The sequence below is a fragment of the Delphinapterus leucas genome, unplaced genomic scaffold (genome assembly GCF_059928025.1).
Source record: "Delphinapterus leucas isolate spDelLeu-1000000601 "Yukka" unplaced genomic scaffold, BTC_Dleu_Yukka2 spDelLeu_asBTCV2_sq52, whole genome shotgun sequence".
Classification (NCBI taxonomy): Eukaryota; Metazoa; Chordata; class Mammalia; order Artiodactyla; family Monodontidae; genus Delphinapterus; species Delphinapterus leucas.
Window position 1 is genome coordinate 4,096,476 of NW_028322261.1, and position 12,989 is coordinate 4,109,464.

General features: G+C 38.3%; 1 protein-coding gene across 11 annotated transcripts in view; it reads right to left on the reverse strand.

The window, feature by feature from the left end:
• LOC149743925 (uncharacterized) overlaps positions 1-12,989 on the reverse strand; it is a 155,690-nt gene that overhangs the window by 85,512 nt on the left and 57,189 nt on the right. For 2 of the 11 annotated variants that reach the window (XR_016391648.1, XR_016391651.1), the window contains exon 2: positions 28-610. The exons of 8 other annotated variants lie outside the window; for them this stretch is intronic. The gene's annotated coding sequence lies outside the window, so the exon portion shown is untranslated. Of the gene's footprint in view, positions 1-27; positions 611-6,620; positions 6,677-12,989 lie in introns of all 11 variants that reach the window. One more of the 11 variants, XR_016391649.1, reaches the window with a different exon arrangement.

Genomic DNA, 12,989 nt, shown 5'->3' on the forward strand with positions numbered 1-12,989 from the left:
AAAACTATGCACGGGGAGATTTCTCACCTGAGGCGCTACTCCAGAACTGCTTGATAGAAGATGCTGATGGAAGCTGTCGTCCACTGCTCTCTCTACGCACTGCTGAAGCCGACTACCGGAGAAGTTGTGAGCCCCGGGAGCAGGGCTGAGGACGCCCTCGGAGCTGCAGGAGTGAGTGGGTGCTGAAGACGCCACCAAGAGCCCTCCCAGCAAGCACCGGGGCATCGCGAAGCAACACCTTCCTCAGGTGCCATCAGTTAGGAAAGCCTAACATCACACGAGGTGGCCAAAGAAAAACTATTTAAAGGACCCATAGCACTGTCCACAGAGCAAGTAACAAAAGAGTGAATTTCGAGCTGAGAGGCGGTAACCAATGTTACCTCAAGAAAAATTAAATTTAAACGGAGTTGGTTTTTTTGGCGCTACACGGGCCTCTCACTGTTGTGGCCTCTCCCGTTGCGGAGCACAGGCTCTGGACGCGCAGGCTCAGCGGCCATGGCTCACGGGCCCAGCCACTCTGCGGCCTGTGGGATCTTCTCGGACCGGGGCACGAATCCGCGTCCCCTGCATCGGCAGGCAGACTCTCAACCGCTGCGCCACCAGGGAAGCCCTAAAAAGGAGTTTTTATCACATAATCAGTGAAATGCAAATTCAAGCAATAAGATGCCATTTTTGACTAAAAAACAAACTGACACAAAGAGTATATAATATTAAAACGTTAACAATGGCTCTCTTTGGGTGGGAAATTACCAGTGAATTTCTCATTTTTCTTGGAGCACTGCCATATTCCTACAATATAAATGTACATAGATTTCCAATGCACAAAAATAAAATACAATTATCAACTCAGCTACCCAAAAAACTTAATATTCACTCAATAACTTTTACTCTGTATTTAATTACAGCATAAAATGTAAGAACAAATGCAATATGGATGCTGCATATTAAAGGGACTCGATCAGTCTTACTCATTTTGTGGAATCAAGGAAAGGGCCATTCAAGCGTTTCCATGAGTTTCTCTTCCATTCTACCTAAAACTCCCTCTTGCTGGAGGAATTCTGTCCATCAAATTCTAGTTATCCAAATCAACACATTTAATATATCTTACAGGGGTATCAGTGCTTTGTGTGTGTGTATGGGGAGGGGTGGTGGGTACAGGTGAAATAAGTTTAGGAAATGATCAATGTACCAAAGGTGAACAGGTTTACATATTATTGTTTCTATCTGTACATACCACACAGGTTTGTACAGAACTGCAATAGTGTTTGGATCTAGCTAGAGCCTGGATATGATTCTGCTTTACCAACCCAACAAGGAACTTCTTCTATGCACATGACTGAATCAAGGTGAATGAACATGTTTGGGGGAAGTTTTAAAGGCCTACACAAAGCACTACAGCTCTGTCAAGTGATGTAATATAATTATAAAAGTTCTTTAAAAAAAATTTACTGTTGCCTTTCAGTCTACCTTCCTGTATTTTACTACACTCTACCTTATTTTAAATGTGATTTAAGGAAATGTTTTGCTCCATACTTTCTTAGTCTATCCCTCCCTTTCTTCCTCTCTGCCTTATAAAAGAATATATAATCGAGCCAAAAAAAACCCCCTCCAGCTTATTTGTAAAAAAAAAAGCTTCAACTAGCAACCTAAATGTCCAGCGACGGATGAACGGATAAAGATGTGGCACATATATGCAATGGAATATTACTCAGCCATAAAAAGAAATGAAATTGCGTTATTTGTAGTGAGGTGGATGGACCTAGAGTCTGTCATACAGAGTGAAGTAAGTCAGAAAGAGAAAAACAAATACTGTATGCTAACACATATATATGGAATCTAAAAAAGAAAAAAAAAGGCTCTGAAGAACCTAGGGGCAGGACAGGAATAAAGACGCAGATGTAGAGAATGGACTTGAGGACACGGGGAGGGGGAAGGGTAAGCTGGGACGTAGTGAGAGAGTGGCATGGACATATATACACTACCAAATGTAAAATAGATAGCTAGTGGGAAGCAGCTGCATAGCACAGGGAGATCAGCTCGGTGCTTTGTGACCACTTAGAGGGGTGGGATAGGGAGGGTGGGAGGGAGGAAGACGCAAGAGGGAGGAGATATGGGGATATATGTATGTGTATAGCTGATTCACTTTGTTATAAAGCAGAAACTAACACACCATTGTAAAGCAATTATACTCCAATAAAGATGTTAAAAAAAAATAAAAATAAGCTTTAAAAAAAGCTTCAACTACAAAGGGACATGTTACCGCCTGCTACCATCAATATAATACCTAACAATTTATCATTGACGCTGTAAGAAAGTTAGTGGTGTACCTAAAACCATCTTTTATTTTAAATATCCCTTGTTGTGCTAGTAATGATTTTCCTTTATTATCCCCAAGTCATATATTTAAACCTAAAGAGACAAACCCAATTTCACTTCTCTAAATTAATCTACTGTAACCACATGTACCCTAACTGTAGGAGATGCTTGAGCCATTTTCTACTTAAAATTCTGAAAGACTCGTGCTCACATAATCCCCACTGACACTTTTGCAAATGACCAAAAATTTCATCAAGGCCACTGGATCAGAACAATTGGTGGGTACATCAAGTAAAAAGCAATATAAAGGGTTAACACTAAGAATACCTTGAGGGAAAAGCCTAATTGTGTGCCTCTGTAGGTAAGACATCCATATTTCTTTTAAAATGCTTTTAGGGCAATACTACAGATGCATGTTAATATACCCTGCTTGATTTAAAAAAAAAAATTTAATGGTGGAACATATCAAATTCAAATCGCACAAGTTGCAGCGCTTGATTTTTCTTAAAAGGTCCATTTTTACTCCTTACTCTTCAATCTTGACATCACTTTCAGAATGCGTCCCCAACACCTGCCCCCTGATCCAGGCAGGCAGTGGTATTTCCTTACGTCTATGTTTCTTTTATCACATTGCATCATAATCATTTACTTAATCAACTTTCTGCTTCACTACAATATGAGTTCTGGGAAGCCAGGATCCATGTTTTATTAAGTTTGAATCTCCAAAGTTTAGTGGATTTGCTGTTTCAACAAATATTTATTAAATGTCTACTCTTTCCCAGATGTGTGTGCTGGGTATAAATAAGGTGGCTTGTCAAAAAGAGAGATGCGGTTCTTGGGCTCATGGAATTTAGAGTTCAGTGAGGGAAACAGTAAATTAACAAGAAAACATTCTAACAAATAATTACAAATTCATATAAGTTCTATAGTATAAAAGAGAAAGACGTTGCGACACATGTTAACCTGGGGGAATTTCTCGGGATAAACAGGACAAGGCCACCCTTGGAGGCCACTTGGAAGCCACTTGGAAACCACTTGGAAGTATGTGAGGCTCAACATAAGGGAATAGAGTGTGTGAAGTTTCTGAGTCCAGGAGAACTCAGCAGGAATAAATGGAGGGGTGAAGAAATAAATGATTTGGAAATGAACACTGTGGCAACATGATGGAAAGTTGAAACATTACCTGTGTCTCTAAGAAGCTTATAAACAGCAAGGAAATTGAGCCCGAGAATCCCCATCCTTTCCGTCCTGCAAGTCACTCAACCTATTTCTATTCTTTTTTCTTTTAACCAAGGCAGACATTGCTAATCAATCACGGCATTCTTCCCCCCTAAGGCTGGACAGAGCTTAAATTTTTTTCTTAATTCAGTGCTTCTGCCAACCATTACCACTCATTCAAAATGGGCACTCAAGATGATACCCTTTTGCCCTTCCTGATGTAAGCGGTTAATACCATTTTTACCTAATTAATAAACATTTGATATTGGCTTGAGGGGGACAAGAGGTAGCAAACTGAGCTAATATATATAAAGCAGTGAAGGTTGTAAATGGATAAGCAGCCTGGCTCATTACAGGTGCTGAATTGATAGGAGTGATTATAATGATGCTGGGAAAATATGGGGCATCCAGTAATTGATGGGAGCTAGCATTTGAGGCTACTCCTGAGGGTGAGAGAAATTACCAAGTGGGAAGCACTGAGTCACTGAAGTCACTCTTTCATAACGTCATCGTTTTTAGCTAACATAACGTCATATGTTAGCTTGGGACAGCCAAGCTAATATTTTCTCAAAAATACAGAGAAAAGAATATCTTTACACTCAAGCAAAAAAAAAAAAAAAAGATCATCATCAGAAAGGATATATGCAGTTGGAAACTAGCATCTTGACCTAGTCCTAGTACATTTAGAAATGAAACCTCATCAGCTTTACTGACTTCACCACAAGTAGTCCGTGTACCAGAACTTCAGCAAGCCAGAGTTAGCCAGTCTAAAACATTCAGTTTTCCCCCATCTGCACTGAGTGAACCATGCATCTTAGGTATAAAATGATAGCATTTATAATTTAGTAAGAGCTAAACCCAGAAGTACTCTAACATATTATTGAGGTTGAAAATTTCTTAGAAACCAAAGAAATACAGAGGTTTAGTTCTTATGATGATATTAATTGGAAATACGTTGCATCTACTACATGTTGAGAATCTCCTTGGATATGAATTGATGCACTGAGACCTAGCCATAAGATATAGCTACCCAATCCACTGCCTACTTATAAGTTCTTCTGAATAAGATTTTATTATATACTGTTTCACTTTAGAACTGCCTATGTTGGGCAGAGTAGTTTTCCTGAGTTATAGTAATAGTTACCACTTTGAGTGTCTGTTTTATGTCAGTGCCCTGCTAGGCCTTTTATATATATTATTTATAATGCATATAATAACCCAGTAAAGACTGACCTGATTTCTACCTCACAGACAAGGCAACTGCAGTTCAGAGAATTTAAGGAACTTGTTCAATTTACGTAACTAAATCAATGATAGGGATGGGACTTGCAGTTCTGTCTCACTCCAGAGCTCATGTCATTTTCACTACCCTTTCTCTGAACGTTAGCTCTGTCTCATTCCACAGCCACACACAGATTAGGGAAAATTAGAGGACCACCCCAGACACCACACTTGTAAGGGCCTGCCTTTAGGAAGGGGGAAAGCGGGCTAGCTTGTGGGGGAGAGAGTTGTTCCCATCTGATGCTAGGGCTTGTATAGCCTCCATCAGCCCCGGAATCTCTCTGACAGCACCTGAGCAATGTATGTGATCAGCACTTTCCACCTTCCTTATGGTTACATATGCTGATTAATTTTTCCTGGTATAGATGCTCATTTTAACAAGTCACTCGTTGTAAACAGGGCCAGGTGTAGGGCCCATTTCCTGCTCCACCCACTTTATTGAAGCCAAATACTCCATCTATATCCTTCCCGAGTTGTATCTCACAGTTATAGACAATAGGTACTGTGAGTCTTAGGCGTGAATAGATTGACATAAAAGCATTCTCTCTTCACTAAAAGGAAAAAAAAAAAGTACACTTTTTTACCGGGTGATAATATGGCAGGAAGTCTGCTATATATCTTTATAAACAGGGTACCGAGGTATAATTATTCCACTTTAGCTCACAGATGCTTTCACTCGTTTCCTGATTTTCGTTTTGTTTTGTGCGGCTCACGACAGACCAATCCATTTTTGCAGAGATCAGGCCCTGCAGCTCAGGGCCGACTCTCATAGATACTCTGAATCAAGTACAGAGATGAGCAGCTGGGAAGATGGGGGAGGCGGTCAGGGAGGCAGGGAGACCTGAACAGATGAGTAACGGGGACCAGGAAGGAGGACAGAGGCTCCATACATGATTAAACATGAATATGGGTCCTCTTGCCAACCAGATGCATCATCTTTATGCAACTGGAATGACCCCTTTTCCCACACCTCCCTACGCTACACAGAATGCTTTGGCTGATTTTTATTGACAGCTCAGCATGTGCTATAACAGCGGTAGCACACCGAGTAGAACAGGTTGACAGTGTGGCAGATACCGCCATCCCTTTCCAATGTTTGTAGGCTTTCTGAGCAGGCCGTGGGCGTCCTGTGCACCTCACTCCTCTTCTAGCAGAGGCCAAGCGATGCAGACATTAACTATGCACCTAAATGAGACTCCTAATGAGACAGAGCAGGACCCTATGATCCTTTCCCCTAACCATGTCCTCTGCCTGCTTTTTGTCTGTGGAAAAACTTTAGCCCAAAATTAAGTTTAATCAGAGAAGTGAGAAAATGCAGAAGCAAAAAATAAAAGCAGTCAAACAGGACAAAACAATAATAATTTATCAGTAAGCAAAGTTAAGGACCTTTAGTTCCTCCTCAATGGCTATAGATAATATTCTGAGCCATATCCTGTGAGCTGTGTGAAACCCCACTAGGTGAAGAAGTACATGATGACCAGACTGTAGGCATGACATAAGCTGCCACAATTCACAATTCTGAGAACTGGCCTCAAAGAAATGAGAACGAACCGACCCTGGGACTGAAGACTAACTGTACTTAAAACAATCAAGATGACACTGGGCAGACCACCGATGACCAATTTCAAGATGACGGTCAGAGCTGACTGTGCTGTTTCTGCGTGTAGCCCCCCTCCCTCCGTCTATAAAAGCTCTTGCCCCCTCATTGGGTGGGTGCGGGGAGTTGGCCTTCGGACAGGCGTCCTCCCTCCCACACCCCCTGGTCGCCGGCACCCAAAACAAAGTAAACTTTCCTTTCCACCAACCTTGCCTCTTTACTTGCTTTTGAGCGGCGAGCAGCTAGACCCCACCTCCGGTTACACTAACAGGAAAGGCAGAGAGAAAAAATCATTTAAAAACATGACGTAGAGAACACAGATGTAGAGAACAAATGTATGGACACCAAGGGGGGAAAGTGGCGAGGGGAGGGTGGTGGTGGGATGAATTGGGAGATTCGGATTGACGTATATACACTAATATGTATAAAATGGATAACTAATGAGAACCTGCTGTATAAAATAATAAAATAAAATTAAAAAATAAAAAAAACCCGTAAGTGGCATTTTATGCACCAGTTCAAATAAGGGGGAACCTAATCATTGTGAATGATAAACAAGTTTGTGAAAAACCCACTGCTTATTAGAACAGCACGCTCCACGTAAAAAGAAATTTTCTAATGGTAAATATAGCAGAAGGCTACAATTACCTTTCAATGATTGCAGTCCACAGAAAAGCCATTTAGTGATAAATTGCAGAGCAAGAGGAGATTATCACCTGTTTAAGCTTCCACTGATTCTATCAAGTTGTTTGCCTGGCAGTATCTAGGCTATGATGGAAAAGCTGAGAAAAACTCATTTTCCCCCTATCTAAATATTATTAATTGCAAGCATTCATTTTGAAAGATTTGTGGCTCTTTGGGAGAAAAGGATCTGCTTGACAACTACTAATTATACTTAATAATAAATAATACTTATCATTTACATAATTATTTTCATATTTAAATCCTTTCACAGATTTTGTTTCCTCATATGGAATATCAGTGCAACTTGACTGCATATAATGTTATGAAATTTCTGTGAAACCAGCCCCAAGTAGTAAGCTTTCGTAAGAAAATTGGGGCCTTAATCTTATCTATATTAACAAGTGTTAACAAATCATTAGAATTTCCTTTTTCAGCACCTGAAGAGGCGGGCAGTATTGAACAACTATCTGAGGAACACTGAACTGACTTTTTGGCAAAACACCCAGTTAACGCCAAAACTGTGCAAAAATATTTAGAAGAGGCAGACACATGAGGCAACAAGATCAATGAGAGATGTATTAAATTAAAAGAAATGCCTCCCTCTCTCTATCTGTCTATCTATCAACAGGGTGAAAACAAAAGAGCAAAACAAATGAAATCAATATACTTAATATAGTTGTGAATGTAAAGGTCTGAATATAGATTTTTTAAAAATTGTCTGCACGAGTTGGATATTTGACCTAGTGAGTACACGTGTAGAAATTTATTCTAAGGATTTCACAGAAATCTAGGTACCATGGCATTAATTGGAATACTATTTGTAAAAAAGAAAAACTTGGAAATAATTTGTTTCCAACAATAGGGCATTGTTTAAATAAGTGATATCATATGTTGAAATATTAAATAATTTTTAAATTTTCTAAATGAGGAATATTAGATCATGTGGGAATTGTCATGATAACATCAGGTGAAAAGGTACTAGAAATAAAAATTATATAAACAGTATATCTTATCCTTATTAAATAATGTATGTATAAAATACATGTAAATATATTTTTATATAAATATATATGCATATATAAGTGGGAAAATGCAAAAATGGAAAAGATAATATTTATATCAGAGTTCTGCAAGTGTATTTATATTTTTCCTTTACATTTTTCTGTATTTTATAATTTTTCTACCATAAAATATTAATTTAATTACTATGTATTTTTGAACAACTCTATTTTTTAAAATTGTTTTTACATATAGAGTGGTCACGTGTTTGCTTAACAGAGTGCAAGTGAAAATTAAAGGCTGTTTTTGTGGTTCTCATGATGTTTAAAAGACTAAAACAAGTTCTGAGACCTCGAAGTCTACTTTGGCCACACAATTCCACATCTAGTCTGGGAGCTCATCATAAGACTATCAAGCAACTGGGTGAAAAAGATATTTGCTGCAACACTATTTATAATAGGAGAAACAAGGAACCAACATTAAGGTCTACCGAAAGGGGATTTATGAAATGAATGGTGGTACAACCACTGCCTAGAGCTACAGCTATTAAAATGATCATGTTCCGGCAACACAAATTCACCCAGGAGGGGCTGTTCTTGCAGGCTGTTTGCATCAAATAGGAAACGCTGACGATGAAGCTCTCGTTGGAGAACACCTCCCAGGGCATCAGATGTACCTGCGCTTCAACTTCCCCCACATCCAGGTAAGGCTGCACACCAAGTATCACCAGACTGTCCACTTTTCAGGAGAAGCTGCAACACGCCTAGGCTTTTCAGATGTTGTGCAGGCCCGGGGGTGGGACTGGGGGGTGGGAAATAAAATGTCTACGGGCTGAATTTAACTAGTCAGCCAAGAGTTTGCAAACTTTGATGCAGAATTAAATTTATAACTATGTAATAATGTCCAATGCTTACATTAAATTTTAAAACGGGTTTAAAACATTATGTTTTTATTTAGGTTAAACTATGTGTATATATTAGTATGTTTGTGTGATGTTCACACAAATGAACATACACACAATATAGGGAGATAAAAAGCAGAGATGAATGGATCTGAAAGTACTTTTCTTTGGGTAATGGGTTATTTTGAATGACTTCAGGGGTTTTTTTCCATACTACTCTATATCTATATTCTATTATATAAAATATTGTATATTTATACTATTCTGTATTTTTATTTTTGAAACAAACACATGCAGATTTTATAAGAATTAGATAATTATACTTAATAGAAATATAGATTTCCTTTTTTGCATATGTTGTCTCATTCTGTCTCAAAAGGACCATGTCAGAAGCACTAGATCCAGTTCTGAGCATTGCCTTTTTGGGAGTATTTTAGAAAACAAAAGCAAGTACAAACATCAATAAACAAGATGGGGAAGGGCCTAGACATACTTTCACAGGATTTTTAGGAAAAAACATTAGATGTTTTCCTGAAGAAAAGTAGACTTCAGTTGTGTGATAATGGACTACAAAGATGTGAAGTGCAAACATGGGTATTTGAAACTCAAATATTTTTCTCTGTAGTTCCATCAGGTCAAGCTAAGACCAATGGGTGACATGCTTCAGGAAGGCAACTATAAGGAAGTACTTTGTAGAAATTATAGCTGTTCGTATGCTGGATGACTTAACTCACCAAGTAGAGCATTCAAGATACGAGGAGTGCTCAAACAGAGGCCAGATTACCAGTACTTTTATAGCATGAATTCTTACATTGGATGAGGTGATAAAACAGATGACGTCAGCTTCTAAAATCGAGGTATTTCCCTTTGAGTCCTAACACTATGATAATATAATCTCAGTTATGGTATAAAGCAGGTAACTGATTTGAGAAGGGTACTGAGTTTGAGGACATATTGACTGATTCATTCCACAAATACTTTACTAAGGGACTATGCTAAGGGCCTGGGATCCCATGAAACAAAATGCCAGCAGAAGTGAATCTCTTTAATGAAGCAAAGTATGTGGAAGACAAATCATTAAATGCTTACTTACAGTAAAGCATGCAATGTATCCTGAAATAGGATATATAAATGACTATATGTCCAGGGCTTGCCCCAAGAGCAAGTCTTCTCTAAATGGATTCTTTTCTTTTCTCTTTCTTTACCTTGTCTTCCCCACTTATACCTCTACTCTCTGCTTCAGTGAAAGATATTTCTCCTTTCCACTTCTAGCTGAAAAAAAAACAAGTCTCAGGTGTCAATTTACTATGTAACTGTGGGTCCCTCTCTGTATTACAAAACAAGACTCAGGGGACAGTGAGTCCTGATATCATGACCTCCAAAAGGGTCACAAGGGATCTCTGAACATTTCAATCGTTTTAGAGTCTTTTCTACATCTTTTCCAATGATTCAGGTATGGAGGTTTCTGTATCTTGGGCCTAGAATTCCTTCTACTGAGTGGCGAGTCGATGTGGTTTTACTGCTTATATCCTATTAAGTTCTTTTAATTAGTGTCTTATAGCCTCCCAAAGTGTTTATATATATATGACTGGCCACCATTTAAAATGAAAAAAATAATTTACATTGCTACTTATCCTCATTGAGTTGCCCATTTAAGAAGCAGAACTGCACCGTCAGGGCATCCACTTTTGTAATACCTTAGCCATAGTATTTTAACATATATAGTAGTTCTCAATATTTACAGTGTATTGGAAGCACCATATTAGTCAGGGTACTCCAGAGAAACAGAACCAATAGGAGATATATAATAAATATAACGTAATATATGTAATTGCTTTAACATATGTAATTGATATTAAACATATTAAATATATTGTATATTAAATATAAGCTGGAAACTAGGAAATCCAGGGGTGTAGTTTTCAGAACTGACGTAAGCCACAGTCAGAGGGCAGGGGATCAGATCAAACACTCAGGCAGAGAGAGCAAATTCTCCTTTCCTCTGACTTTTTATTCTTTTGGGGCCCTCAAGAGATTGGATGAGGTCCACCTACACTGGAGAGGGAAATCTGCTTTACTCCATCTACCAATTCAAATGCTAATCTCATCTGGGAACACCCTCACAGACCCACCCAGAAATAATGTTTAGCAAAATATCTGTGTATCTCAGGATATAGTTGAGAGTTGATACTTAAAATTAACCATTACATTCTGCAAACCTTAAAATATACCAATGCCTCAGTCCAACCCCCAGAAATTCATATTTAATTGGTATAAATTACAGGCTGGGCTTTAAGATTATCAAAAGCTCCCCAGGAGATTTCAATGAATCACCAAAAGTTAAGAACCATTAACATCATAGAACATTTCTTTCTTGATGAGAAATCAAGATGCTTCTCACTTTTAGCGTTGATGCCCTGGGAGAGATATTTATCTACCTCTGTAAGGTGCCTTCAGAGTATCCCACTGTACCCCATGTAGTCAGGATTTTCAAACAGGCCACTGCAAACATGTGCCTCCAAGTCTGGTCAAAGTCAATCCAAATTTTTTTCCCCAATATGGTAGGAGATGGGTAGAATTTCTTTTATGATCACCACGTTGTATGGTAGGCATAATTATTCCCATGTAGAGGGTGAACTGAGATTCAGAGAAAAATAGGGGTGCATATTGCCACAAAGCTAGCAAATGTAAAAAATTAGGAAAAGGTCAAGTTTTCTGATCCGAGTTAAATAAGTAGTAGGTATCATTATTTTATTTATTCCACAGATACTACTGTCAGGGGTGAGTAGAAAAAAAGCAAATGAATAAAAATGTAGTCAGCCTATGAACGGGAAGATTAGCTAGCATCCTTCACACAAAAGACCTGATATGTATTCGGCCACTAGAGAGGTTTAGTCAGCTGTATTTACAGTCCCATAAATGGAAAGAAGAATCATGACAAAAGGAAATTCTATGAATCCAGGAAAAAACACATCAAATTAAATAAATAATTCACGGGCAGAGCAAAGATTACAGAGTTGGCTCTGATAACAAAGTATCTAAAATAAGTGGTGATGTGTTTCTCCAACCACACAGGCTGCCAGTCCAGGTGCAAAGGAAAATAAATAAAACTATTATAGACCTAGTAAGAGTTAAACAGACAATAAAAACCAACAATGGAGATGAATTTTAAGTTGGTGATTCTTTGAACAATCTTCAAAAGATTTCATTTGCTCTGTTAACGCAATGTCAAGTCCATTTTAGAAATAAAAGAACATTTTTCTGCTTGCTAGAGTTTAGACATAAATCCTCAAACTGTATTAAATCAAGATGCTTCTAGAATCATAGCGCTAAAGACCATCAAGGATTATTAAAGAACTATAGTCACTCCCTCATTTTACAGGGGAGAAAACCAAGGTGGTACATGACTGTGTGATGGGCTTAAAGTCCACATGATTCCCATCAGTGGCCAAAACAAGATTAGAATGCAGGTGCTCCCATTTCCTCTTCACTTAATTATTCATCATTCTTTAGGCATTTTGAGCACAACTAGTGCACTGCTGTTTGAAACCTGACCTTTCCAATGGCAGTCAAAATGCCATACTTTAATAGTGCTTCCATTGTCTTTGACCAGAATATTAAATAACTGGCAATCATGTTCTGAGCTTCTTTCCAGATGAATTATGTGTTAAGCTCTATTTCAATATTGATTTGTAATATACTTTAAAGCATGTTGATCTTCCTCTGGTCTCTTCTTACAGTTCTGAGCTACATGAATGCTAGAGTTCCTAAAATTTGTGATTTTCTGAATGGCCATCTCTACTATGTCCACCAACCCAACAATAGTCACTGCTTGTTGCTAGACAGAAAAAAAAAACTTAATACATTTACAAGTGAAATCCTGTGTTCGTTGTTTTAAATGAAAAACAGAAACCTATTTGATTTAGAATCTAAACCCTAGAAGCATACACAGGGCTTAAAGAAATGTATGATTCTTCTATGGAATATTGGAGA